The 27,307-nt window shown below is 33.9% G+C and overlaps 1 protein-coding gene across 2 annotated transcripts in view; it reads left to right on the forward strand.

Annotated features, from left to right (window-relative positions):
- Nucleotides 1-15,289: 15,289 nt before the first annotated feature.
- CALCRL (calcitonin receptor like receptor) overlaps nt 15,290-27,307 on the forward strand; it is a 104,906-nt gene continuing 92,888 nt past the window's right edge. For both annotated transcript variants that reach the window (XM_058711845.1, XM_058711852.1), the window contains exon 1: nt 15,290-15,530. The gene's annotated coding sequence lies outside the window, so the exon portion shown is untranslated. The remainder of the gene's footprint in view (nt 15,531-27,307) is intronic.

Here is a 27,307-nt window from a genome sequence, read left to right on the forward strand (position 1 = left end):
AATGAAGCATAGCTGTTATGTTCATGAAGGTTTTTTTTCTTTCGTGTTTTAAAATTTTTTTAACGTGTATTTATTTTTGGGGAGAGACAGAGACAGAACACAAGTGGGAGAGGGGCAGAGAAAGGGAAACAATTTTGAAGCAGGCTCCAGGCTCTGAGCTGTCAGCACAGGGCCCAGCATGGGATCATGACCTGAGATGAAGTCAGACCGTTAACCAACTGAGCCACCCAGACACCCCTCATGAAGGTTTTATTTTTTATTATCTTTTATTTATATTTGACAGAGAGAGCATGAATGGGGTGGGGGGGAAGGGGAGGCAGAGAGAAAGGGGGTCAGAAGATCTGAACTGAGCTCTGCACTACCAGCAGCAAGCTCAGTGCAGGGCTCGAACCTACCAGCTGTGAAATCATCTTGAGCTGAAGTTGGACACTCAACCGGCTGAGCCACCCAGGTACCCCATGAAGTTTTTTTTTATGTTTATTTTGAGAGAGAGAGAGAGAGAGAGAGAGCATGCAAGCATTAGATGCATGTGAGCAGAGAAGGGGCAGAGAGGGTGAGAAAGAATCTCAAATAGGCTCTTTGCTGTCAGTGCAGAGCCCAACCCAGGCTTGAACCCATGACTGTGACATCATGACCTGAGCCAAAATCAAGAATTGGATGCTCAGCCAACTGAGCCACCCAGGTGTCCCATCATGAAGTTTCTTATACTTCAGAAAAAATTTAGTGTTCTTCAGTTATTACACAGATTAAGTCCTAAGACAAAGAAAAAAATTGTTCCATAAACTCCAGTTGACTTTCACCTTCTTTAATTAGAATTTGCTAATAATCTCCTTTCAATTACAAATGTGTATTCATGTACTAGGACTTCTTATTTGTCGAACACACTAGTACACGTGCTTTAAAATCCATACTCCATCCCATATTTCTACCAATCACCTCATATAATTCTATAAATTATATATATATATATATATATATATATATATATATATATATATGTGTGTGTGTGTGTGTATATTTAAATATAATTCATGTAACTATGTATTATATATGACTTCCAATCTTGACTATTGAAAGCGTCCTGGCCCATTTCCATACCAGAAGAAAATGACATTAAAGTAACTAGGAGAAATCTAGGGTTCTTTCATAAGCTGCTCCTGCTCTTGTCTCATTTTTTTGAAGTTAGCATTTGAATTTAGTCTCCAACCTTTGACTTTTAGTTCTTTCTTAAGAAATTTAGCATGAACACACCTGAATTGCTTTTCCTGTATTCCGCTCTATAGAACATGAAACATTCATCTTAGTCTCTCAGGACCAATCTCTGAACTATAGCTGGTGTCTTGGCTAGAATTATTCAGACCACTTTTTTAAGGGAGTAGTGATACATGGTAATTCATTTTACCAGAGAGACAGAAAGAGAGAGAGAGAGAAAGATGTGTGTAAGCATTTAGTCATATAATACAATAAAATAGAGCATTATGACAATGAGTAGGACTTCCTCATCCAAAACTTCTGACTACAATTCTTCATCTAAAAAAATTCTGGCCCCAGCAGTCTGAAATGAAACAAGGATATATTTGATCACAAAATTGGAAAGGCTAGGGGTGCCTGGGTGGCTCAGTCTGTTAAGCATCCAATTTCGGCTCAGGTCATGATATCTTAGCTTGTGAGTTCGAGTCCCACATCGGGCTCTGTGCTGACAGCTTAGAGCCTGGAGCCTGTTTCAGATTCTGTGTCTCCCTCTCTCTCTGCCCCTCCCCCGCTCTCTCATGCACATTCTCTCTCTCTCTCTCTAAAAATAAAACAAACATTAAAAAAAAAATGGAAAGGCCAAAGGTATTTTACCTAAGTATAGATGGACTCAGGGCTTTATACTGTCAATAAAACTCAGTCCATCTTTATTCCTGATTCTGCTGCCCAACATTTATTACCTTTTTTAACCTCACAGGGTTTCAAGATGACTTCCAGATTTTAAGGCCCACATCCTCTCCAATAAAGTTTTCTAGAAACATTTAGACTTGTTCCCTGGCCTCAGGCACAATCCATGAAAGAAATAATTGATAGGCTGGATTTCATTAAAATTAAAAATTTATGCTGTACAAAATCTAGTATCAAGAGATTAGAGGACATTGAACGGGGAGACAATATTTCAAAAGACACATCTGATAAGGGACTGTTATATAAAACATTCAAAGAACTTTTAAAACTAAAAAAATAATAACCTTATTAAAAAATGGTTCAAAGATCTTAACAGATACCTCACCAAAGAAGATCTACAGATGACACAAGCATATTAAAAGATGCTCTATACCATCAGTAAACTACAAATTACAACAGTGAGCTACTACTACACATCTATTAGAATGGCCAAAATCAGTACACAGACGCCACCAAATGCTAGGAAAGATGTGGGTAGAGCAAGAACAACTCTTATTTATTACTGGTAGGAATGCAAAATGGTACAGCCACTTTGGAAAACAATTTGGCAGTTTCTTACAAAAATTAACATACTCTTAACTATACCATTTGGCAATCATTCTCCTTGCTATTTACCCAAAGAAGTTGAAAATGTTTATCCACACAAAAGTGTGCACACAGCTATTTGTAGCAACTTGATTAATAATGGCCATAACTTGGAAGAAACCAAGATGTCCTTGAGCAGATGAATGGGTAAACTGTTACATCTAGACAATGGAATATTATTCAATGTCATAAAGAAATGAATTACCAAACCATGAAAAGATATGGAAGAACTTTAATGAATATTACTAAGTGAAAGAAGACAATCTGAAAAAGTCTATATGTTTATGATCCCCAATATAGGGTGTTCTGGAAAAGGTAAAACTATGGAAATGGTAAAAAGATCAGGGATAGGTAGGAAAGGAAAGATGAATAGGCAGAGCACAGAGAATTTTCAGAACAGTAAAAATACTCTGTATGATATCTCACAATGATAGAAATACATCATTATATATTTATCCAAACCCACAGGCTGTACAGCAACAGGAGTGAGCCAATGTAAACTATGGACTTCGGATGATGATTTACGTGTCAACGGAAGTTCAACTATAACAAAAATACCACTCTGCTGGGGGATGTTGATAATGGGGGAGGTCATGCATGTGTCATGGTAGAGGATACATGGAAAAACTCTGGACCTTTCCTTCAATTTTGCTATGAACATAAAATTGCTCTAAATTTTTTTATTAAAAATCATGGCTACACTCTTTGACCCAAATATCTTATGGCCAGCCCTGACCCAACATCATGTTTAGAGAACTGTGACTTTCTGATTAACCAGGTTTGATTCACAAGTCCATTCCAAGATATCCAACTGATATAAGCACTATCTGAAATCTGTGATCAGACTGCTAGGGTTGGGACTAGAGTGAGGCCACAGGCACAAAATTTGAGAGGACGTTAAAAAGAAGTCAGTAACTAAGAAATAATTTTTTAATATAGCATTCTTAAAAAATAAAGCAATTCATGATGAAAATATCCAAGTTATTAAAAAGACAGGATCAGTAACAACCATATTGGAATCTGAGGCAAAAGGAAAAAAACACTAATATTGACGATTTGTTAAGAATATAAAGACGGTTCACATTTGGTCATTATTAGTGTAATAAAAAGTATTTTCAGACAAAAATAACCAAGTTATTATTTAATAAATAAAGTTCATTTGACTAAAATTCAACACTCGTTCCATGATTTAAAACTTTGAGCAAAACAGAGATCTTCCTAATGAAGCAGATCTACCAAAAACCTAGAACATGATATGTATGTGGTAAAATTTCAGAAACATTCCCATTAAATTCAGGAATAGGACCAAAATGCTCTCCATTACCATTACTATTCAACACATCCAGGTAGTCTTAATTTTATACTGAAATGAAAAGATAAGAAACAAAAACTAAGTATAAATATTACATCATAGTTTCATATAATATGCTTGTTATAAGTGAAAATACAGCAGAACCAAAAATGGAAATATGAGTACAGCAAGATTGCTACATGCCATTTCAACACATGAAATCAAGAGCATTTAAAATTTTTAAAAATTTTTTAATGTTTTTATTTTCTAAATGTTTTTATTTATTTTTGAGAGAAAGAGAGTGCAAGTAGGGGAGGGGCAGAGACAGAGGGGGACAGAGGATCTGAAGCAGGCTCTGCCCCAACAGCGGTGAGCCTGATTCGGGCTCGAACCCACAAACCGGGAAATGACCTGAGCCAAAGTTGGACACTCAACCAACTGAGCCACCCAGGTGCCCCTAATTTATTTTTTGACAGAGAGAGAGAACGAGAGAGCACAAGTGGGGGAAGGGCAGAGAGAAAGGGGGACGTAAGATCCAAAACGGGCTCTCTACTGACTTACAAACCATGAGATCGTGACCTGAGCTGAAGTTGGATGCTCAACCGACTGAGCCACCCAGGTGCCTCAAGAGCATTTTTGTACACTAAATAGAAAAATAGAAAAAATGTACTAGCCACAATAGAACAACAACCCTAATGTACTTAACATTAAATCCCATGGGATGTATTAAAAAAAAAAAATTTAGAAAAAAAATCCCTGAGAGAAAATTCAAATATGTTACTGAGGGACATAAAAAGAACTAAATAGTCTTCTATTTATTGTAGCCCTTAGTATTTGCAGAGAAAGAACACAAGAACATTAGATTATGAAGGGAAAAAATGTTAAAATACATAAGCATTTTATAAATTAAAAAACAGAAGAGTGAAGAAAATCTCTAACCTATAAAAAGAAAAAGACAAGGGCACCGGGGCGATTCTGTTGGTTGAGCATCTGACTCCAGCTAGGTCATGATCTCGCAGTTCGTGAGTTCCAGGCCCGCACCAGGCTCGCTGCTGTCAGCTCAGAGTCCACTTGGATCCTCTGTCCCCCCTCTCTCTCCGCCCCTCAGCCGCTTGTACTGTCCTTCTCAAATAAATACATAAATAAAAAACATTAAAAATTAAAAAAAAAGATATACAAAATGAAAATTGGATAATAAAAAAAAAATAAGAAAATTATGAAATCAATTGAGGAGCAACCCTGAAGTAACAGAAGGTCCAGAAAAATAGAACAGCTGGAAGAGAGGGGAGAGAGATTTTATAGAACAGCATAGGTTTCCTTTATTGAAATGGTGTGCTGTAACCCACAAAGGAAAACCTGCCCAGCACACTCCCTATACTCACATGAAATTTCAAATACTAGTGATAAAGAGAAAATTCCTAAAGGACAGAAAAGCTTGTGGGGGAATAATCACATAGAAGTTGAAATAAAGTGGAATTGTACATCTCCATGGCAAGAATGGAAAGAAGCCAAAATAAAGTTGGATGCGAAAGTCTGAGAGAGGATAATAGCTGTTTACTTGTTAAAAGGCTTTAATAATGCTAATTGATCTTTCAATTATGTGCCTGTAATGCTTCCTGAAAAACAAACATTAATTAAAATAAAGGTGTTTAATGCTTTCGCCTTCCATCAGAGGCTTTGGGGAAAGTTCTGGAATGTGAACTAAGATTCTGTTTTTTGTACCAATACAGACACTACTTGGTGGATGATTTGGTCATCTAATTTTTTCAGGCCCACATTTACTCATATTTGAAATGCGTGTTCTGAACTAGACTACCTATAAGAATTCTTCCAATTTTAGTATTTTTGGATTTTACGGGGCTGTTCTCTATTTCAAAACATTCAACACCAATACACAGCCGAAAAGTGTTAAGATGCCTCATGATCAAAAAGACAAAAATCACCATTGACCTGGCTCTTCTCTTGGTAATAACCACATCTCTTCTAGCATAAGGTGGTCCATTCTCAGTGGTCCCCTGTATTTCTTCAACGCTGGCCTATGTTGACGCAGCTCGCCATTTCCAAATTGACTACATCTATCACAAATCTTCTTTTTCAGTGCCCAATTCCCAAACATCAGAAGATTGTATGAGAAGCTTCCAATTGATTACAGAGATTCCAATCACTTTGGGAGATTCTGAATGCCTTAACATTGCAGTTTTGCTTACGATTTAAAAAAATTCTGAACCATTAACTTTTTTTCCTCTCAAGATTATATGCATTCTAGGGGCGCCTGGGTGGCTCAGTTGGTTAAGCAGCCGACTTCGGCTCAGGTCATGATCTCGCGGTCCGTGAGTTTGAGCCCCGCGTCGGGCTCTGTGCTGACAGCTCAGAGCCTGGAGTCTGTTTCAGATTCTGTGTCTCCCTCTCTCTGACCCTCCCCCGTTCATGCTTTGTCTCTCTCTGTCTCAAAAATAAATAAATGTAAAAAAAAAATTTTTTTTTAAAAAAGATTATATGCATTCTAGAAATAATACATGTGCTTCTGATTTACACTAAGTCATCAAGGCATTTCAAGCCCATGGAAAGTTTTGAAATAATTTTTAAAGTATTTAATCTTTTTGAAATCATTCTTAGAGGTACTAGCAAAGCTTAGTGAAAATAAATTATCTCTAGTACCAAAATCTTTTATTTCGATATAAGACTTATTCTGTTTTAAGCAAATCCAATTGTAGCCAAAATTAACTCATCCCTGTCAGCATTATTGATGATTTGCTATTCTTCATTTGCTGTGCTTCTCTTTATGCGATAACATCAGCTAAATCAATTACGAACCTGTATATCTTTGGGGTTTTAATCCATGTTTAATCTGTATTTTCACAGAGGGTATAATTCTAATATACCGAACACTTAAGTTGCAAGGGCTCTCAAGTTAGAAGCCAGAGGAAACTGTTACTTCCTTCTTCGTCAATTTTTGGAATTAGAATTGAAGAATTTTTACTTTTCAGGGGTGCCTGGGTGGCTCAGTCAGTTGAGGTCATGTCATGATCTCGGGTTCTTAGGTTCAAGCCCCGCGTCAGGCTTTGTACTGATAGCTCAGAGCCTAGAGTTGGCCTCGGGTTCTGTGTCTCTCTCCCGCTCTCTGCCCCTCCCCTACTCATGTTCTGTCTCTCTCTCTTAAAAATAAACATGAAAAAATTTTAAAAAAAGGAATTTTTACTTTCCAATAGTCTATTTTTTTAAACATATTCCCCACTCTGAACAAATGTTCTGCAATTTTGCAAATCACCCTAGGGAAGTTTCCAGAGTTTCTAAATGTGAACAGTTATGAGCTACTTAAATGATCCATCTTGCCAAGAAATTTCTACTTCAGAGAAGAAATAAACAATCACCATTTTTTACTCAAAGTATCTGCTATTGTTCAAGGAGAAAGTCTTTGGAATTGTAAGCTAATATAGGTTAGGAAATTTTTTAATTTAACTCTGCATATTCTCTTTTTCTCCTTCACAAACTACACACATATACAATCAATGAAGGAAGAAAATCTTTAAAATTTAGTATATCTCACAGCTTCAATAAACTGTCAGACACAAATGAGTACTATTTTTCAATTATGGAAGAGAAAAACAAAAAACAAATCAAATAAAATAATGAAAAGCATAGGATTTGGATTCAAATTAACTTGGATTTAAGATTGTTAAGCCTTGGTGTCCCTATTGTGAAATGATTATGAGGGTATGTAAGAGCACATGTGTATTCAACATAGTGCTTGCTACATCGTAAATCTTCAATAAAATGGTAACTACTGGTACTAGGATATGTTGAATATATAATATTTTGAATAGTCTCTGAGCTCTAACAATTACTCAAATAAGTCAAGCAATAAAAGTTAAAGTAGGAACTTTTAGGTAAATGTTCACTAAAATAACAATTTTATAATATGAGAAATGGAATTGATGTAAGTGCTCTTAAGATTAACTGAGAAAAATGTAAAAATTATATATTTGCGAATATTTAAAACGTTTAGTAATTTGTTTTTGAAATAATTGCCTAAGAGTTGCTAAAATATTTTTTAATGTGGAAAGTTCTAGGACACGGGTAAAACGGTAAAATCAGTGAATTTTTTTTTATTTCTCTACTGAACCTACATAAAACCTATCTTACAATTTTTAAATGTGTCTCATGTTTCTACGAGATTTTGAGTTTAAAAAATGACCACCACTGGAGCACCTGGGTGGCTCAGTCAGTTGAGTGTCCGACTGGCTCAGGTCATGATCTCACGGTTCGGTTCGTGAGTTTGAACCCCGCGTTGGGCTCTGTGCTGTCAGCTCAGAGCCAGGAACCTTCTTAGGATTTTGTGTCTCCCTCTCTCTCTGCCCCTCCCCTGCTCATCCTCTGTCTCTCTTACAATTTCCAGTTGTAAAAACTTACTAAGATTCTGTTCCCTCATCTGATGAGTGAATATAAAATCCTCACAGAGTTACAGAAAATATCTAAAGCATATAGCATATTTCTGCAAAAATGACAGGTTATCAACATTGTTTTTCCTCCTCAACTTCCCCTAAAACAGAACAGAGACCCAGCAGCACTACTAGATGTTAAGTACTTGGAAATATACTAATTACTACAATTCACTATTGAATTTGTTTTTATGCTTTACAATTAACCCCAAAAAAGAGAGCCCTTCAATTGTGGTATTTTTATTTTCTGAATATCCACAAATACTATGAGAAGGGGATTTTAAGAATACCACATAAGAGGAACCATGGTTAACACTATGGACATTAACTTCAATTAATAGCCTTTCAGAAAGACATGGAAACGTTTCAAAGGAAAAGTTTTTGGACTTGCCTCCTCACCCAGCCCCACCACCCCAGCCATACCCAACTGCACCAGAACAAAGCATAAAACTTGATTTGGATTGCCTGACCCAGCAAATAGAATAAATACAAATTCCTTACCACAGTCTACAAGGTCCTACAACTTACGTCCTGATGTATTCGTGTGGGACTCCCTTCTTGCTCACTGGTCTCCAGACTCTAGGTGCACCACCTGGACAGGTTTTGTTTACTTGCAATAGTCTTCCAGCAAACTCTGTTTTGATGCCCCCTCCCACATTCTTTTACTGAGCCGGTAACTCATCTCCCAGTTGTTGGGAGAATTGGCTGCTAATAGCCCTCAGCTGCATCCTTCTCCAAACTGTGCTCAGCTGATGGTAGTTCTTTCCCCTGAAAGCACTCCTCGCACTCCCACTCCCAGAGTGGCTCACACAACGACTAACAAGGACCTGCTGAAGAGGGATTCCCTTGCATCAAGGGAGGCCAACTCTGTCATTCAGATTACATTCCAGAGCCCTATCCCTATTGTTTAGGCCAAATCCAGAGTTTACTTGAGACCACGTGTTTGCTCACCTCATGTTTGTTTGTTTTTTCCCCAAATGTGCTTCCTTCCCTTACTGCTTTTGCCTAAAGTCTGAAGAGCATTCCTCCAGCAATTACTGTGGCATCTGAATCCTCTCAAGCTCTCATCTGGGAAGCTCTACTTCAGACTTCTTTCTAATCTATAGAATGCTTCATATTTCTCCCCTTCTAGGTTCCAGAGTAATTATTATCTTCAGAGAAAGTACTTTTCTATAGGAAATATGTTCTCCCTCGATCCTCCCTTCCTTCTATTCAGTGCTCACCTGTTTTAGTCATTGAACGTAGTGCTTTTTAGAATCTGAATGTTTAAGCAGTATAAGCAAAAATAAGTGTATTTTTCTAAATGTCTACCTGAGGATAGAAAGTAAATTCTTTCAGATCAAGGATCATGTCTCTATTACCAAATTTTGTACTTCTGGTATCTATCCAAATGTTGGCATATGGTAGATGATCAATTAATATGTGTTTTATGGATGGTTATTGTTCAGAAACTTACTTTCTTATGATACAAATGTTTATAGAGATAGAGCTTGGATGTAATAATTATGCCCCCAAATAATGTCTCTCTCAAGTGTCCGTTGTATTAGGCCAGAACAGGATTATAGCCAATTAGCAATTGATTTTTTTCTAACATACAGTGGTGGAATGTATATTTTTCATGCTTGGATATGGTGAGGGCTTCATTTGTCAGATGTCAGAGACACTGTCACTCTGTTGTGAGCTTTTGAAGATCTGATTTGTATTCCTGGTCAGATACATAGGAGTTAATCCCCTCTAGCCTAGCCATGAGCTTCAGCATTGTGTATATTTAAATCAATATTTAAATATATATATTATATATGCACCTCATATACACATTCATTGGAAGACAAAAGATAGTATGTCTTTTTAATTCGTATTTTTTGCTTATATTATGTTTTAACATATATTTATTGTTTTGTCTTTGTATCTAAATATTTTATGATGTACTTTTTTCCACTATATATAAGTTGATACTTTAATTGTACAGTCTACAGTAAATACCTGCCCACTGTAAACCTAGTTAAGTGCTTCAGAATATTTTCTTAGTGATCTTTCCTAGTTGTTGGGATTTTTTGTCAGAGAAAAAAAGAATTTCATTATTCACTTAGAAAGCAGCTTTTTACAATGTGACACTGCTTAACACTAGATGGCAGGATGAGACTGCGGATACCTCACTCCTCAAAGCTAAGTGTAAAGTATCTGCTGGTTTCTCAAAGGTATTGAGAATTTTTAGTCAAATACGTTGTAGCACTCTTTAATATATGTACTGTATATAATTCCACTTCCTTTATGTTTAAAAACTTCCACTGTATACAACAGAGTGATGTTAAACATGAGTAAATTATTGAAGAGAAACATATAAATTACTAGTAACTTTACAAGTTTTATAAGTATGACAATAGCAGAATAAAAAAGTCTGTAGTGGGAGAACATTCATACTTTTTGGCATCTTTAGAACTTAAGACATGGTCATTTAATCTTATGCTACTTATGTCAACACACATAAGCTTAAAATTAAATAAACAGTTTATTTTTGTAATCAAGATTGACATTCTGCAAATAAGCAATTCAGCAAAAATTCACAATAAATACATATCTAGAGACGAAAAGGGCATCTTTTTCAATGCCAACTAAAACTATCCTAGAAATAGGAAGAACTATTTTAAACTCTTCTGGGAAAGGAGACTCAAGTTTGCAAAGGAATTCTTCTCAATATTTATGCTACCACTTGTCAGTGCAATATGCATAAGTATGGCTAAGGTGATCATATATATACTTTTACATTCAAATCATGACAGTTTTGAGTGTGGAAATATGAACTGGGACTAACCTAGCAAACTGAGGCATAATGTCACCATAATTAATGGTGTTCATTCTTGGAAAGGTCATTTTGTACCCTCATTTAAGTGAGAATTTATAATTTTGTTATATTGAAATGTTCATTTTGAATTAGTCTATGTCATAGCTCATTTGCCAGTGTCAGCTCTTTATTCTAGCAAGGGTTCTTCCTTTTGGAAGAGGAGAGGCTCAAACAATCATGAATATCTATAAAAAATATTGATTTTCTTGAGAGATCCAAATCCAAGAATACTTAATAAGAATAATGAATAAGAATAATGAAAAGAATAGGCAGACTTTTAGCCAATTGTTTTTGATTTGTTATTTGACTCTCTTGGGGAAACACATTATAAAATACTAGAAGAAATACTATCTATAGATTAACAAAATAGTTTTATTTATGTATATATGGATGTAATGTTACTCATTTAAAATTCAGAGTTTTCTGCTCTTTCTCAAATTTGTAGTCATGGGAGATATTTTAACAATAACATTATAATGTCCTTGAAGATGATAAGTTATGTGTACAATTAGAACCAAAAATCAGCTGTTTGGTTTAATAGTAAAAAACAGCATATTCACTCTTAATGGCCTAGTCATTGGATCTCGTTCCTTTTACTAAATGCAATTCATTTAGCAATGAAATAACTTTAAATCTGCTAAGCAATTGTAAGGTAAAATAATAAAAGGTCAGGTCAACTTATTTCCTTAGTAGAATTTTTTGATGTAAAGATTATAAAAATTATGTGTTTCTTCTCAAATTGTTGGTACATTTTTAATAAAGCATAGTATGCATAATTTTGTTGACTGCATAAATTATCTCCGAGTATAAGTGATGGCTTGCAGACAATTGTGAACATAGGAATTATTAACTTACAACATAATACCTGAAACCTATTAACTCACAACACAATCATGGAAATCATTTTTAAAGATCTTTCTTGCATTCTCACTAGAGGTAGTCTGTCCGTAATAGGTTTTATGTAAAAGTGTTTTTGTTTTGTCCTGTTTATTTTTATGGCAGAACTATGCTCCAAGGCTGTAGCTACACAAATTCAAAATAAGTGGTCAGTTAAGCCGGTAGAGACCTAAATTTGTCAAACCACATTTTTTTATTCATTTGGCTACCTTAGTAAAAGAATATAAACAGTATTCCAGAGATTTTGAGTTAGCTTCCCCTGGTATGAGTCAAAGTGCATTTCACAAGGTAATTGGTATTCATTACTGTGGGACCATGGCACTTGGGAGCCTTACGTGGGACCACCAATGTAGGCAGGCACAAGCCTGCATGTAAGACTCTGAAATAGACAACTATGACTATCATTATATATGTCATTCTTCAATTATACATTATTCCCCAGTTCTATAGAAACCACTATTGACAGTATCTGCGTGGTTATATCTAGACTCTGTGTTTGTAGCGTGAGTTGCTAACTACCGAGAATTTGGTGCTTGAATCTCTATGTGCTAGTCCATCTGTGATTTAAACAACTAGAGAGTAGGACACACCCCATTTTTTCCTTAGCTCCTCAACATAACTGGTACAGCATTCTAGTTCAAAAAACAAGCTTGCTCACTATTAAATGCTTGCAAGTGTCTTCAATCTGTTATGGGAAAAGATTACTTTATATATATATATATATATGAAATACATAAGATGGAATTAATGTGTTGATTAATACCATATTGCCTAAGAATCGATACATTGATTATTGAAATATTTTCATTTTGTTCTGCTGCATTTTCTTAAATATTTTTCATCATATTTCAGTGTGTACTTGAGAGTTGGCATTACCTATATTTTGTCTTGTGCCTCCACGCCTCCATGGAAGTCCTCAATGCCATTTATTTCATTTGGAGTTTAGAAAATGACAACTCTTAAGTGGGGTGCAATTTGCCTATTACCTCTAAATAAGTCTTGTAGATAATACTGATAAAAATTATCCTAGAGTCTTCATGGACTATAACCATGGCCTGACCAAACATTTAAATATAAATATTATAACTTCTATTTGCCTTCCCATTTAGTATAGCACTTGATGTTGAGGAGAAAGAGCATTGGTGTAAGAGTCTTAAGATGTAAGTTCAAAGCATAGGTTTTTTTTATGCACTAGACTTTACTAGTGTTGGACAAATGAAACAAACGAATCTTTGAAAACAATATTAATGCTTTTGCACACTTATTGGGAAAAGTTTTAGTTTTTCATAACTTAAGTTCAAAAGTTATATTAATCTCTTTCCAGGGGTCAGATATTATATAAAGCATGGAAGATGAGAAGACATGGACGGATCGTTCAGATACTAAAATCTATTTTTTTATTCTCTTCTGAATTTTAAGATGAGAACACCAAGACCTAAAAAGTTTTGTCAGGGTCACACTAGAGAGTGTCAGAACCAGGACTGGAATTTCATGTGTCTGGGTCCAATCCCAGTGTTTTCTACTTCTTTCTTAGTGGTTTCCTAAGCAATGTGCTGCCTCAATAGCAAAATTCAGTAAAGCTTTCATCTGGAAATATCTACAGCAGTATTTTGATTAAACAACTCTTCTTAGTGGAGCCAGTCATAATCTGCAACATTGACTTCTCCTCTCACAGGCTGAAGGAAATAGCTCAAAATGAAGTACATCTCAGCAGCCTCCTGAAGCAAAGTTAACCAAACTGTAACTGGAAACACAATATTCTATAACCTGGCAATTTAACTCTCTGGTTATTTCTCTTTCTCAATGACCAAATGGGTATAACTCAGTTTCTTGCAGGTCTTTTAACTATAAACCAACAGGGATTAGTATGTAACCTATTTTTATATGTATTTTTTTTTCACCTTGATCCTATTGATCTTAAAATCAAAGATTGTGGAATAAGTTTCTTCCATGGATCCAGGTAATAAAAATGTCAACAGGAGCATACTGCTTCAGATACATGGTATCCCTTTAATTAATGTTGCCTTGTCCTCCTTTATTAGTCGATAGAAAGTATGAGCATCTCATTTTGTTCCTGTATTGAAGGAATTTACCAAGTTTTCAGTGCCTCTGATCTCAAATTTACCAAGAATTGAATAATTATTGTAGTGTCTTATCTATTTCTAATTGTTACATAATTTGTTGACTCAAAGTCTTAGAGATATAAATGATTTTAGATATTATTTGATTCATCTATTTTACAGATGAGGAAATCTATGCCCAGTGTTGTTTATATTTCAGTGATTATGATTATTGTCATATCTCACACATTTACCATATTATCAAGACAAGTGCATTTCAAATGTAAATTTTTCTTCCCTGATAATGTCCAATGATTTATTAAACACATTTGGAATAAAATTATGTTTTGATAGAAAACTTCTAAAAAATTAAAGCATGTTACATATTTTACATAACCATTATGTTTATAAATTATCTGCACTTTTGTTATGGCTATTTTGAGGGATAAATGTAATATATTATTATTTTATTTTATAGATGATAACATAATCAAGTTAAATATTTTAAAATAAGTGCAATTATTTTAAATTTATATGTTCTCAAAAGTTTATTCCATAAAACATATACTTACATATAATGAAAAACCATTCTATGTATATGTGTATATACAAACACACAACATGTATACACACAATGGTTTTGTTCATGACACACACGCACATAGTTATGTCATGGGCAAAGAAAAAAAAAGGTTTAAAAACCTACAGAATAAAGTTTCATCATTTAATTGTGAAAACCTGATCAGTTAATAACTCTGATTATTAGATCTCAATAAAAGTTGGATCACAGAGTTAATTATGATGGATGTAGGTATTATTTTTGTGTTCCTTTTTGAAGAAGACATGTTAGATAAAACAGTTCCCCAAAGCTTTGTAAAGTATACACACACACACACACACACACACACACACACACACACTTCCCTAACTCCTTTAATTTTGGAACAGAATATTATATTCAGATTTCCTTCAAATCACAGGCTGCTCTGTGTGGCAAGTTCTAACAGAACTCAGTCAAGGTGAAATGCAGCCAGCTTTGGCTGCTAACAATGTATTCATACAGCATATGATCTCTGTCTGTTCAGGCTGCTTCTTGCTCTTGTCTCAGAATAAGAAAGGAGTGCTGCTTTCCTGGGGTATGCTATTTGAGAAAGAAAGTAACCTAACACTAACTGCAGGCGGGGTCAGAGTGATGTAACAGGAAGCTCTGATGTTTCCCTTCTGCTGCTGAGCACATACAATGTGACAACACTTCCAATCCACTCAGAACAACCCTCCCTCTCCAGCAGAGAGTATCACCTCCTGATTTAGGATCATCAGGCTGTGTTCACTGGACCTGACCCTGCCTGCAGGATTACATTGCAAAGCTTTCACTCTTCCCCACCTTGCCTGGGGGTAAATCTCTTCTGCGGAATCTCAGAAAATCAAATTCCATCCTAAGAATATTTCACCAAGAATTTCCTTAGAAGCTGTGCTGGGTAAGTACACTATTCAGAATAAATATATGTATCCTGAATAGTATTCTCATTTAGTTTGGCAATGTTCCTACTGTGGAATTTAATGACATTGAAATAATATTGAAACATATTCTCATTTATTTCACATTTTAAAGAAACTACAGTGTATTACTCCCAAATGTATACAAAATCTATTACTACTAGATGTTATTATGCACAGTGATATTCTAGAAGATAAATTTAGCAAGTAATAAAAATCTAAATGGATTAAAAAGCATACTTCTAAACAAATATCTTAATCAGGGAACAATGCCTTTTAAAATTAGCTCTACTATTAGCTAAGCTTAAATTTTGACAGCTGGAAAACATTTTCCCCCCAGGAAGGGTCTTTAAACTTTTTATACAGTTAGTACTCTGAGAAGGGGGGGGGGGGGGGGAGAAGAATAACTACTTATGGGGTCTTGGAGTCTCTGCAAAATTGAACAAAATGGAGAATTAAAAAGAAAAGTAATCACTTTGGAATTATTATTATATGTGTCTTCTATTTGCCTTTTATTTACACATATATCTCTGGCTATTGAACTAATAGAATTTTCACTGTTCATTGTGGCCAGATGTGCTTAAGTCTCTCTCTTACTAACCCTGAATTGTTTCCGCTGTATCTGATCAGGGGGTGAGCTACAAAAGAAAAAAAATCCCAGCTAGGATTAAGAAAATGTTATTTCCACATTAAGTATAATTTTACAACTCTTTAGCTAACAATGCATTGCTTCAATTTCTCTGCTATCTCTCTGCAAGCTTTTGGGGGGACGGCGTGAAATAGAGATAACTGTGAATAAAGAAAAGTGACAAAGTTTTTCCAAATAAGTATAGCAGATTATTAAACAGAGAAATTAAAATGTGTATTTTTTAAAAAAGAATTTCCAGAAAAAAACTTACAGTAATGTTGAGATGAAACATCTGTTAATGCTTCCTTCACTAGTACAGACTGTCCAGGACTATTAAGAAACTATTGCCTACTTAAGTGTTGGTATAGAGATGTCACAAATTTGTTACTAAGAAAAATCAGATGTCAGATTTGGGTTCAAATTATATTGATTGATATAATTTACTTATATAAAAATTAAGTGTCAGATTTGGGTTCAAATTATATTGATTGACATAATTCATCTGTGTCTATATTCTTTCTTACCTATGTAATTATACTGTGCAGAATGTCCTTCAGTGGAGAAATCCTGTACTTAATCACCCATAATCTGGCACATTAACAGTGTACAACAAAGTTATTCTGAGTAACTCCCTCATAATTTTCTACTCAATTTTTCCACAAATTTCTCCAAATAATGGAAACTTCAATTAAGCCTTTTATTTTGTGATTCTTAAAAATATTGTGGCTGATTTCCTATCGCCTTTCAACCATTAACTGTTTTGAATGCCCTGACACATGCGTAGAATTAGAAAAAGTGTTTTTAGAATGTGACTTTGTAAATAGCCATTAGGTAATTAGGGAAGGAAATGAAAAGAACACATTAAATGCCTAACCCCATGCCATGGGTTAGTAATAAAAATTAACATAGCATTATTTTTAATTTACATTATTTTCTTAGAAGGAGATATTATATTAATATAATATTTTTAATAAGGCACTCCCCACACATATCTAATTTTTATTTAATTGCTAACCAAAAACCCATAATTTTCTTCCATAACAATTAAAATTTTGTTAACTGTACTAATAGTGTGGTTTATAATTTTTATTTTCAGAAAATACTGTTGAGAAACACTAGGTAACGAATTTTGAAGGTCATTAGGCAAAGACTTATTTTTTGAGAAAATAATTGAACATTTGAAATAAGAACTCATATTATTATATTCTAAATTTTGTTTTCTTTAATGATAAGAGAGTATCAGAGGATCAATGCATGCTTTCAGCCATAAAGAATTCACTTATTTTTCTAGATGCTATGGGATCATAAAAGCAATGCAGAGTCTAAGGCCAGTTATAAATATGGAAAATGAAACATAGGGTTGAGAAATTATAAGAATAATGTGAGTTAAGGTCTGTTTTACCTGCAATATTCAGTTATCTTTAAGAGATATGCTTTTGGTTACCACTACAAGGTCTTCCCCCCCCTAATATATATTAGCACATTCCAAAATATTGTTTTATTAAACTATGTAAAAATGTTAGAATATATAAAACTACTCATTCAATTTGAAAAAAAGATTGGGAAAACAGGAAAATAAAAAAGAAATTAGAATTGATTCTGTAGTTTTAAAAATGATGTTAAATGAATGACCACCGTGTATATACTTTACCTACTGGTGATGCCTAGGATACGTTTAAATGGAATCAACACCCTAGCATATTTATGAGAATCTTCACATTCATCGTATATATTTACCATTATTTTTTACACACCAAATTTATTTCAGTAAGAAATTCAAAATAATATTAAGATAAAAAAAGATGATTTTATATGCTTTATGCTAATGTGGATAAATTATTTGATAAACTCATAAAACTAATCAAACTTCTGTTAATAGTATTAGTATATATTTCTAACTTACATCATTTTTGTAACAACTATAACACTATGTTGCTTTCAACTTTTCTCTCCATGGTTAAAATTTGATAGTACCTTAATTTTTAAGAATTATCTTACAGATATTTATACAAAAATTAACAAAAAAAATTAAAGGATCAAAATATACATTCATGAAACAAAACTGATTTTATACTCTATGTATGATTTTGAACACAGCTTGAAAAAATAATTCTGTTTTAGAGATATCATGATTATGATACCAACTTTTCAAAACACAAATATATTCAAAGGACATTATTTGAAGTCATTGGCTTTATTCTCTATCTTATCTTTGTTTCGTATTCAGAGATGCTATTAACCACAAAACATAAGTTATATCATTGCAATGGTGTTAATGAAATACACTCAGAGTCAAATTTGTAACACCTCTGTGTTCTTGACTCAATCAGACTATCAGAGAATACACTTAATATGAAAAGCCAGTACCCAGCTATATAAAACATTTGTCTGTATCTGGGTTTAAAGCCCACGCGTGAACCATAAACATTTATAATTTCTTAGGAAAGCTCTCTTTTTCTACCAAAGTACTTCTACCCTGCTGCATTATTAAATTATTTCAAAAAATCTGCTCATTTAATATAAGAAAATGTTTTGATGAAGTTATGGAAAATAAGAATGTACCAGAAACACAAGATCAGGGTTACATACCAACAAGATATTTCAATCATTTTCCCATTTATTCACATAAACAATCATTCCTATCCAAATTCCTTCATCAATAGCAGTTACACACCTCAAAGTATCTTGGGACTCCTGGGGGCGGGGTCAGGCAGTTAAACAACTGACTCTTGATTTCAGCTCAGGTCATGATCTCACAGTCATCAGAATGAGCACCGCATGGGGCTCTGCGCTGACAAAACGGAGCCTGCTTGGGATTTTCTCTCTCCCTTTTTATCTGCCCCTACTGCACTCTTTCTCTCTCAAAAATAAAATAAAATAAAATAAAATAAAATAAAATAAAATAAAATAAAATAAAACCTTAAGAATAAAAAGTATCTGGATGATTTTCACGCCTTTGATTTACCTCCCTGTAATTTGGTTCATAACTTGGAAGATGTATAGTCTTAATTAGTATAAAATCGAAGAAGTAAAAGGCAGACTGCATTTAATTGTACAGTTTGAAATGTAAATACTGAGCTAGTGTGATTTAGGAAGAACATATAATTAGATATATGATAATTAAGTCAACAAACCTATTTAAATAACAGGAAATATATTTTCATACATTATATTGCCATTTCGTTTAAACAGGAAAGTCTTCAATAAATCTAGATTATTATTTTTTCATGTCTAATTAGTATTATAATATTGTTCATTAAATCAGATTAATAAAATAATCTGCATTTTCCAGTATTTGTGTAATCTTAAATCTAATTGTTTTTACTTCAATAAATTATTTTACCAAAAAAATGAAGACATGAATTTAATTTTTAACAAAACAATAAAAGTCTTATTATTATTTAAAAATAAAGTAGAATCACTTACTGTGAACTGAGAGTCTATGTTTATTAGATTATTAGTACTAATTATCAGTTGATAAATTGCAAATATTTTCCTAGAACCTGTTTCCTCCTTTTTTTACCTTTAAATTAGTTTGTTTATAGAAGAGACAGTTTTATACAATATATTATCATTTGCAAAATAGTCAAAAGAGTGTATTGGTTTTTAAAATGTAAGACTTTTATCTTTTTATTACTTCATGCTTTTAATTAAATATATATATTTTTTACCTTGGTATCAAAAGGGCAAAAAACTCAACCCAACACAGACATAAATAAGCAAAATAAATAAATAAATAAATAAATAAATAAATAACCAACCTATCTCTATGGTATCAAGGCTATACTATAGCTAAATGCTTTACTGAGGTTGTTAGATAGAGTCAAATTTTCAGAGACATCGTATTCCCCTTAACATGGGAATATATTTTTTAATTAAAAGATGCTAATATGGTATAAACTTTTATATAAATCTGTCATTATTTCCCTATTCAGGTTTAGGTTAATCTAAGCCCAACCAGGTTTCCATAAAACCATGGTGACTCCTGAACATGTCATTTGGTCTATTAAATAACAGTGATACAGTGAAATGGCAACTCTGTGGTTTATAAGAGTGCTGCTTCTCCTCACAGATTAGTCACATAGAGGTTTATTAGCATATTCGGGAGCACACGGGTGTTTTATCAATCAAAACTAAAATAAATTTGTTTTATATCCAAGTATCAATTTCATAAATTCTACAAATGAATATTAATTGAATCCATATCCATTGATTAACATGAGACCAAATGTTGTTTAGATATTTTGTGCATAAACCTCAATTTTGCTTCCTTTCCAAGGATAATATAAAGGGAAAATGGGAACTTTGGTAAGTACTAGAGAAGAATAAATTATGTTATAACTGAAAATAAGGAGGATTAAAGCTATGGGAAAAGATGTCATCAGTACAAAATGTGTTTTTCTGTTTTATTTTCTTGTTTTTTTTAACTCTAGTTGTTTTCAAATGTGAGGCAAAAGAGCAGACTTGATTTCACTTAGGTAATGGAAACCTAATATTAGACTTCCATGTTTAAATGTTTTATTAATCAGTCTACATATGTCTTTGAAAATTTATTTTCAATGAAGTTTTTTTAATTTTAAATCTTTCTTAAAATGTGCCAATATACTTTTTAGCTAAGGCAAAAAATGTAACCTATGCATTTGTATTTTAGAAATGTAGTTATAATCACTGTTTGAAGCAACTGCCTGGAATGGAGTCTACTTCAGACAGTATTCATGTCATATACAGTTAGGACATCGCTACATTTGAAATCTGTTAAACATAATTTCATTAAACTCCCAGTTAACTAACTAAAATGTCTTGGAACTTGTCAGGCTTATTTTCGTAAATGTATATATTTATTGTCAGCTTAATCCTCTGGTCCTTGACATTATTAGATGAAGATACATTATTGAATGCACATATCTTAATATCCCTGAGGGAAAAATAACATCATTTATTATTATTGTTGTTATTATTATTATTATTATTTTGCCTCAAATAGGAGTGTCAGCCTTCTCTGCTGCAGTACTCTCTCCCAATGTCAGCAGTGGGTGAATTTTTCCATACTGCACTTACACAAGAGAACCCCTTTTTAAAGGATGGCTTGCTCTGTTGAGATTATTTAGTTAATTTCTTTGAGGACTTGCTCTGTGCCATGTATATATATTGTTAGTTACTCATATATAAACTCATTTAGCCTTCCCCAAAGCCCCAAGAAATACTATTATCATTATTAGTATTAGTATTAGTATTTGCAGATAAGAAACATCAAAAACAAGAGAACTTTTAAGTAATGTGCCCAAGATCACATAACTATTCATGTGGAGGTACCAGGAACTGAATCCTGGCAATCAGGCTCCAGAGCTCATGCTCTTAATCACTCTGCTTCCCTTTCCAATTGGTTTCTGGTAACTAGTCACCCCTAGTGTGAATGGATGCTGTTCCTAGAACCTTAGGTTTTAAGTGCAGATATATTGTGAGTTTTGTTCTAGTTTATCTCAATAAAGTGAATATCACAATTAATAAAGGAAGTCAGATAAATCTTTTGGTTTCCCAGTATATGTAAAAGTTATGGAAACAGTATAGTGCAATAGCATTATGTTTAAAAACAACACATATACCTTAATTAAAAAATACTTTACTGCTAAAATACACTAAACATCATCTGGAGGCTTGAGTGAGTTATAATCTTTCTGCTGCTGGAGGGTCTTGCTTTGATGATGATGGCTGCTGACTGATCAGGGTGGTGGTTGCTGAAGGTTGAGTGACTGTGGCAATTTCTTAAAATAAGTCAATGAAGTTTGCTGCATCCACTGACTCATGAATGATTTCTCTGTAGCATGAGATACTGTTTGATAGCATTGTACTATAGTAGAACTTCTTTCAAAATTGGAGTCAACTCTCAAACCCTGCAGCTGCTTTATCAATTAAGTTTATGTGCTAGTCTAAATCCTTTGTTGTCATTTCAACATCTTCACAGCATCTTCATCAAGAATAGATTCCATTTCAAGAAACCACTTTCTTTGCTCATCCACAAAAAGCTCATCTGTTAAAGTTTTATAAGATTAGAGCAATTCCATCACATCCTCAGTCTCTACTTCTAATCCTCTTGCTATTTCTACTACATCTGCAGTCACTCCTCCACTGAAGTCTTGACTCCCTCAAAGTCATCCTTGAGGGTTGGAATCAACTTCTCCCAAACTCCTGTGAATGTTGATATTTTGACCTCTTCCCATGAATCATGAATTCTCTTAATGACATCTATAATGGTGAATCCTTTCCAGAAGGTTTTGGTTTGCTTTGCCTAGATCCATCAGAGGAATCACTATCCATGGCAGCTGTAGCTTTAGGGAATGTATTTCTTAAATAATGAGACTTGAAAATACTCCTTCATCCATGGGCTGCAGAATAGATGCTGTCTTAGCAGGCATGAGAACAATATTAATCTCATTGTACATCTCCATCAGAGGTCTTGGGTGACCAGATGCATCCTTAGTGAGCAGTAACATTTAGAAAGGAATCATTTTTTCTGAGTAGTAGTTCTCAACAGTAGGCTTAAAAAATTCAGTAAATGATGTTGTAAACAGATGTGCCATCATCCGAGTTTTATTGTTCTATTTTATAGAGCACAGACACAGTAGATTTAGTATAATTCTTAAGGACTCTAGGCTTTTTGGACTGGTAAACGAGCATTGGCTTCAACTTAAAGTCATCAGTTGCCTTAGCCCTTAACTAGAGAGTCAGTCTGTTCTTTGAAGCTTTGAAGCCAGGCATTGACTTTTCCTCTCTAGCTATGAAAGTCCTAGATGACATCTACCTGTAGGAGGCTGTTTTGTCTACATTTATAATCTGTTGTTCCATGTAACCACCTTCATTAATTATCTTAGCTAGATTTTCTAGATAATTTGATGCAGTTTCTGTATCAGCAGTTGCTGCTTCACCTTACACTTTTATATTACAGAGATGGCTTCTTTCCTTAAACCACATGAACCAACCTCTACTAGTTTGAAACTTCTTATTCAGCTTCTTCTCCTCTCTCAGCCATCATACAATTGAAGAGAGTTAGGATCTTGCTCTGGATTAGGCTTTGGCTTAAGGGAATGTTGTGGCTGGTTTGATCTTCTGTCCAGACCACTAAAACTTTTTCCACATCACCAATAAGACTCTCTAGCTTTCTCACTCTTTGTGTGTACCCTGGAGTAGCACTTTTAATTTCTTTCAGGAACTTTTCCTTTGCATCTACAACTTGGCTAACTGATGCAAGAAACCTGGCTTTTGACCTATCTCAGCTTTCAACATATCTTCCTCACTAAGTTTAATCAATTCTAGCTTTTGATTTAAAGTGAGAGACTTGTGACTTTTCCTTTCATTTGAACACCTAGAGGCCACTGTAGGATTATTAATTGGCCTAATTTCAATATAGTTATATCTCATGGAATAGGAAGGCCCATGGAAAGGGAGAGAGAAGGGGGAGCAGAGAGAATACACACACTTATTAAGTTCATCATTTTGTATGGGCATGGTCAGTGGTGCACAAAACACTTACTATTGGTAATAGGAAAGAACACTGATCCCAGATTACCATAACAATATAATAATAATAATGAAAACATTTGAAATATTGAATTACCAAAATGTGACATAGAGACAGGAAGTTAGCAAATGCTGTTGGACAAATGGTACTGATAAGCTTGGTACATGCAATGTTACCACAAACCATCAATTTATAAAAAATGCAATATCTGAGAAGCACAAGAAAATGAAGCACAATAAAATGAGATAAGCCTGTACATAGTAGGTAGAATTTGCAATTGGTAATTTCCCATCTTTCATTCTGTATGCATTTCCTTCCACTATGTTCCTTCATCTATACTTGCTTAACCCTCACCTTCCTCTAAACCAAATGCCCAGTAGTTACTCTCTAGCCTCCAGTAGTCAAGAGTTGCTTGAAAAACAAAGATTTTGAAGAATTCTTTCTTCTTCAGAAAACCTCATGTTTGCTATTTAGCCTTCAAGCAATTGGATGTGACCCATACACATTATCTAGATAATCTCCTTTATTTAAAGTCAATTGATGGTAAATGTCAATCACATCTACAAAATAACTTTACAGAAACATCAAGGCTAATTTTTGATCCAACAACTGGCCACCATAGCCTGGCCAAGTTAACACATACAATTAAACATTGCAAGCAGTTAAGGGCATTCATCCATATTTGCTCTTTTTTCCCAAAAATTATTTAGGTTTTCGAATTTTGGAAACTCTTCAAACTTTCTGCTGGAATGATAGTTGGAATTACAATGAATTTATTAGTTTAATCAAAAATTAGTAATGTCTTAAAAATGTTAAGTCATCCAACTATGAGCAAGATAGAAATTCTCCAGTTACTCAGGGCTTTTTGTTTGTTTGTTTTTTTGGAAGGGGGTAGAATCTGATTTGGTTCTTTTTTTTTTTTTTTGATTTGGTTCTAAATGTAGGTAGAAGAAATATTTAAAGCAATTATATTATAAATGAGGGAGACTAAAAGGATATAAGTTTTCTACATTCCACCCCCTCCTGCCACAATGGTAGCATGTTTTTCCCCTATATGGTTCACATAAGACCTTCCAAGATTGCTCATCCTTTTATGAAATTAAAGTCTGTTCTCTTTGCAGTATATTTTATCTGGGGAACTTTCCGTTCATATCAGAATTTAATACCGTCAGAGAACAGTTGTATTTTAAGTTATGTGACTTCTTGCTATTAAGGAGTGCTAGGGTTAAACAGAATGATCCTCAGTTTAGCAAACACTCACAACGTGCCAGGCCCAATGCTAGATGTTAAAGGTAAGCAAGACAGGACCCCTGCTCTGGACAACATCAGCTCCACCTCAGTGCTGTGTAACAGTGCCGATTAAACTATGAACTCTTCATCTATACTGCTGGCCACCACTCTACTTTTCATCTTGTCATAAGATCAGGACTGAATGCCTGAGCTAGAATGTTTTGTAAAGTGACAAATCTTGATAAATCAGATATTTTCTGTACATATTTATTATATTTGGGAAACCTTGGATTACAGATGAAACATTTAAAAAAAAAAACCTGAAGTAAAAAACAGTCTAACGGATTCTACTTAGCTCACAATTGTATGTGCTTTGGCTAAGATATTCTGAAATCTCTTATTTTCAACTGCTTCTAATGTAATTTGGAACTTTCATACTTTAACAGAAAGATTTCCTTGTATCTAAATCAATTACAGATATCATGATTGGGTATCAGAAATTGTTCACTTTTAAGAGAGAAAGAATGTGGTTAAAGAAAGATATCCTTAAGAATAAAGCTTTGAAGCATGATTGGTTTCATTAATTTGAACAGGAAGGGCTTCAAATGAGATATGAGCAAGCGTTAAAGTCTAGAACAAACTGACAGGGGTAAAGTCCATAAAATGATTTTCCTAAATATTGTTTAATATTTTTATTAATTGAATTCCTCACATGAGTTAACTTCCTTAATTATACATTTTCCAAAAGGATTTCCTGTGCTGTGTTCCATGTTATCAGTTCAAAATTATTAGAAAACACTTACTGAGTCTTTTTGATCATAAAATTAATACATGTCCATACTTAATGAACCAGATTCCAGCCTACTTCCTTCAAAATAAATACACCAAAGTTAACAAAGAGTTTATGTTTGAGTCATTGTATAACTCAAACACCCTTTAAAAACCCACTAATTATGTGATTCTTCAGATTAACTCTGAAAGCTGATTATTCACTAAATTCTCAAGTGTCATAAAAGACTACATATTTAAGGTTACAAAGTCTCAACTATATCACTTCTAGTATCATCCTTACCATTAAGGACTACATGTTCAAAACTTTTCATGTTACATAGCACTTCTGAAGCTAGAGTCCTGAATAAGCTAAATAAATCTAGTTAATGGGTTTCGAACTTAGAAATAGGAGATTCCAGCTCATTGTGTCCTCAGAGGGTTTCATTAAGTATAACCACAATTTAGGCCTTGAAATAGCATCTGCTTTAAAAAAAAAAAAAAAAAAAAGATTAGATTTTTTAGATTAGATTAGAAATCTAAAAGATTAGATTTCTACATTTAGACAACATCCCACTCCTAATTACTCAAAATCATGTAGACTTCAAGGATAGTTCTCCATTCTGGCCTATGTTTTTGTTCCCAGTTATAACTGCATAGTTTTATAATCATGGAAGGGACACAACCTGTAAATATAATTTGTGAGATTTTCTGTCTTTCCTATCAAATCCAACTTGAATAATTCTTTAGAATTAAATTTGTAGTAAACAACAAAGATCGTTGTGCATCATATTTATTGATACAAGATTATAATAGCAATTAATGAAAGAGTACTCATTTGAATGAACTAAGTAACTTTTTTTTTTAATTTTTTTTTTCAACGTTTTTTATTTATTTTTGGGACAGAGAGAGACAGAGCATGAACGGGGGAGGGGCAGAGAGAGAGGGAGACACAGAATCGGAAGCAGGCTCCAGGCTCTGAGCCATCAGCCCAGAGCCCGACGTGGGGCTCGAACTCACGAACCATGAGATCGTGACCTGGCTGAAGTTGGACGCTTAACCGACTGCGCCACCCAGGCGCCCCGAACTAAGTAACTTTTTAAGTTTATTATATCTCCTTTACTCTTCATCACATACTCATCATTACAGCACCTGAATAAAAACAAAATGAATAAATAAATAATAAAATGTTAATCTTTATTACTGGTGGGCCTATAGTTCCTGGATTCCAGGCTTTAGTATTTCTTCTTTCTTCATCTCCAGGCAAATTTATTTCTTATTAAAGAAGTAAATTCTGATATCAACTGGCATAAAATTAAAGGAATGCAAGCACATTATCTGAAACAAGATTAAAAATTATCTGTGGGTTTCTTTTAAAGAACATAGAATGCTCTTTTCTCAGAAATCCATTGCTGGCCTTTGCCAGATACAAACTTCCCTATGGCCTTTGCTCAGATACAAACTTTTTTCTGAAACCTAACCTATTTAAACACAGCTACACCTACACGACCATAACCCTTTTGCTCATTGTCATTTATTTTTGTGTGTCCTAGCTTTTACCTAGAACACCAATCACAATGCAACAAATCATCAACTACAATTTACATATTTTCTGT

This window comes from Neofelis nebulosa, chromosome 2 (genome assembly GCF_028018385.1).
Source record: "Neofelis nebulosa isolate mNeoNeb1 chromosome 2, mNeoNeb1.pri, whole genome shotgun sequence".
In the NCBI taxonomy this organism is placed as follows: domain Eukaryota; kingdom Metazoa; phylum Chordata; class Mammalia; order Carnivora; family Felidae; genus Neofelis; species Neofelis nebulosa.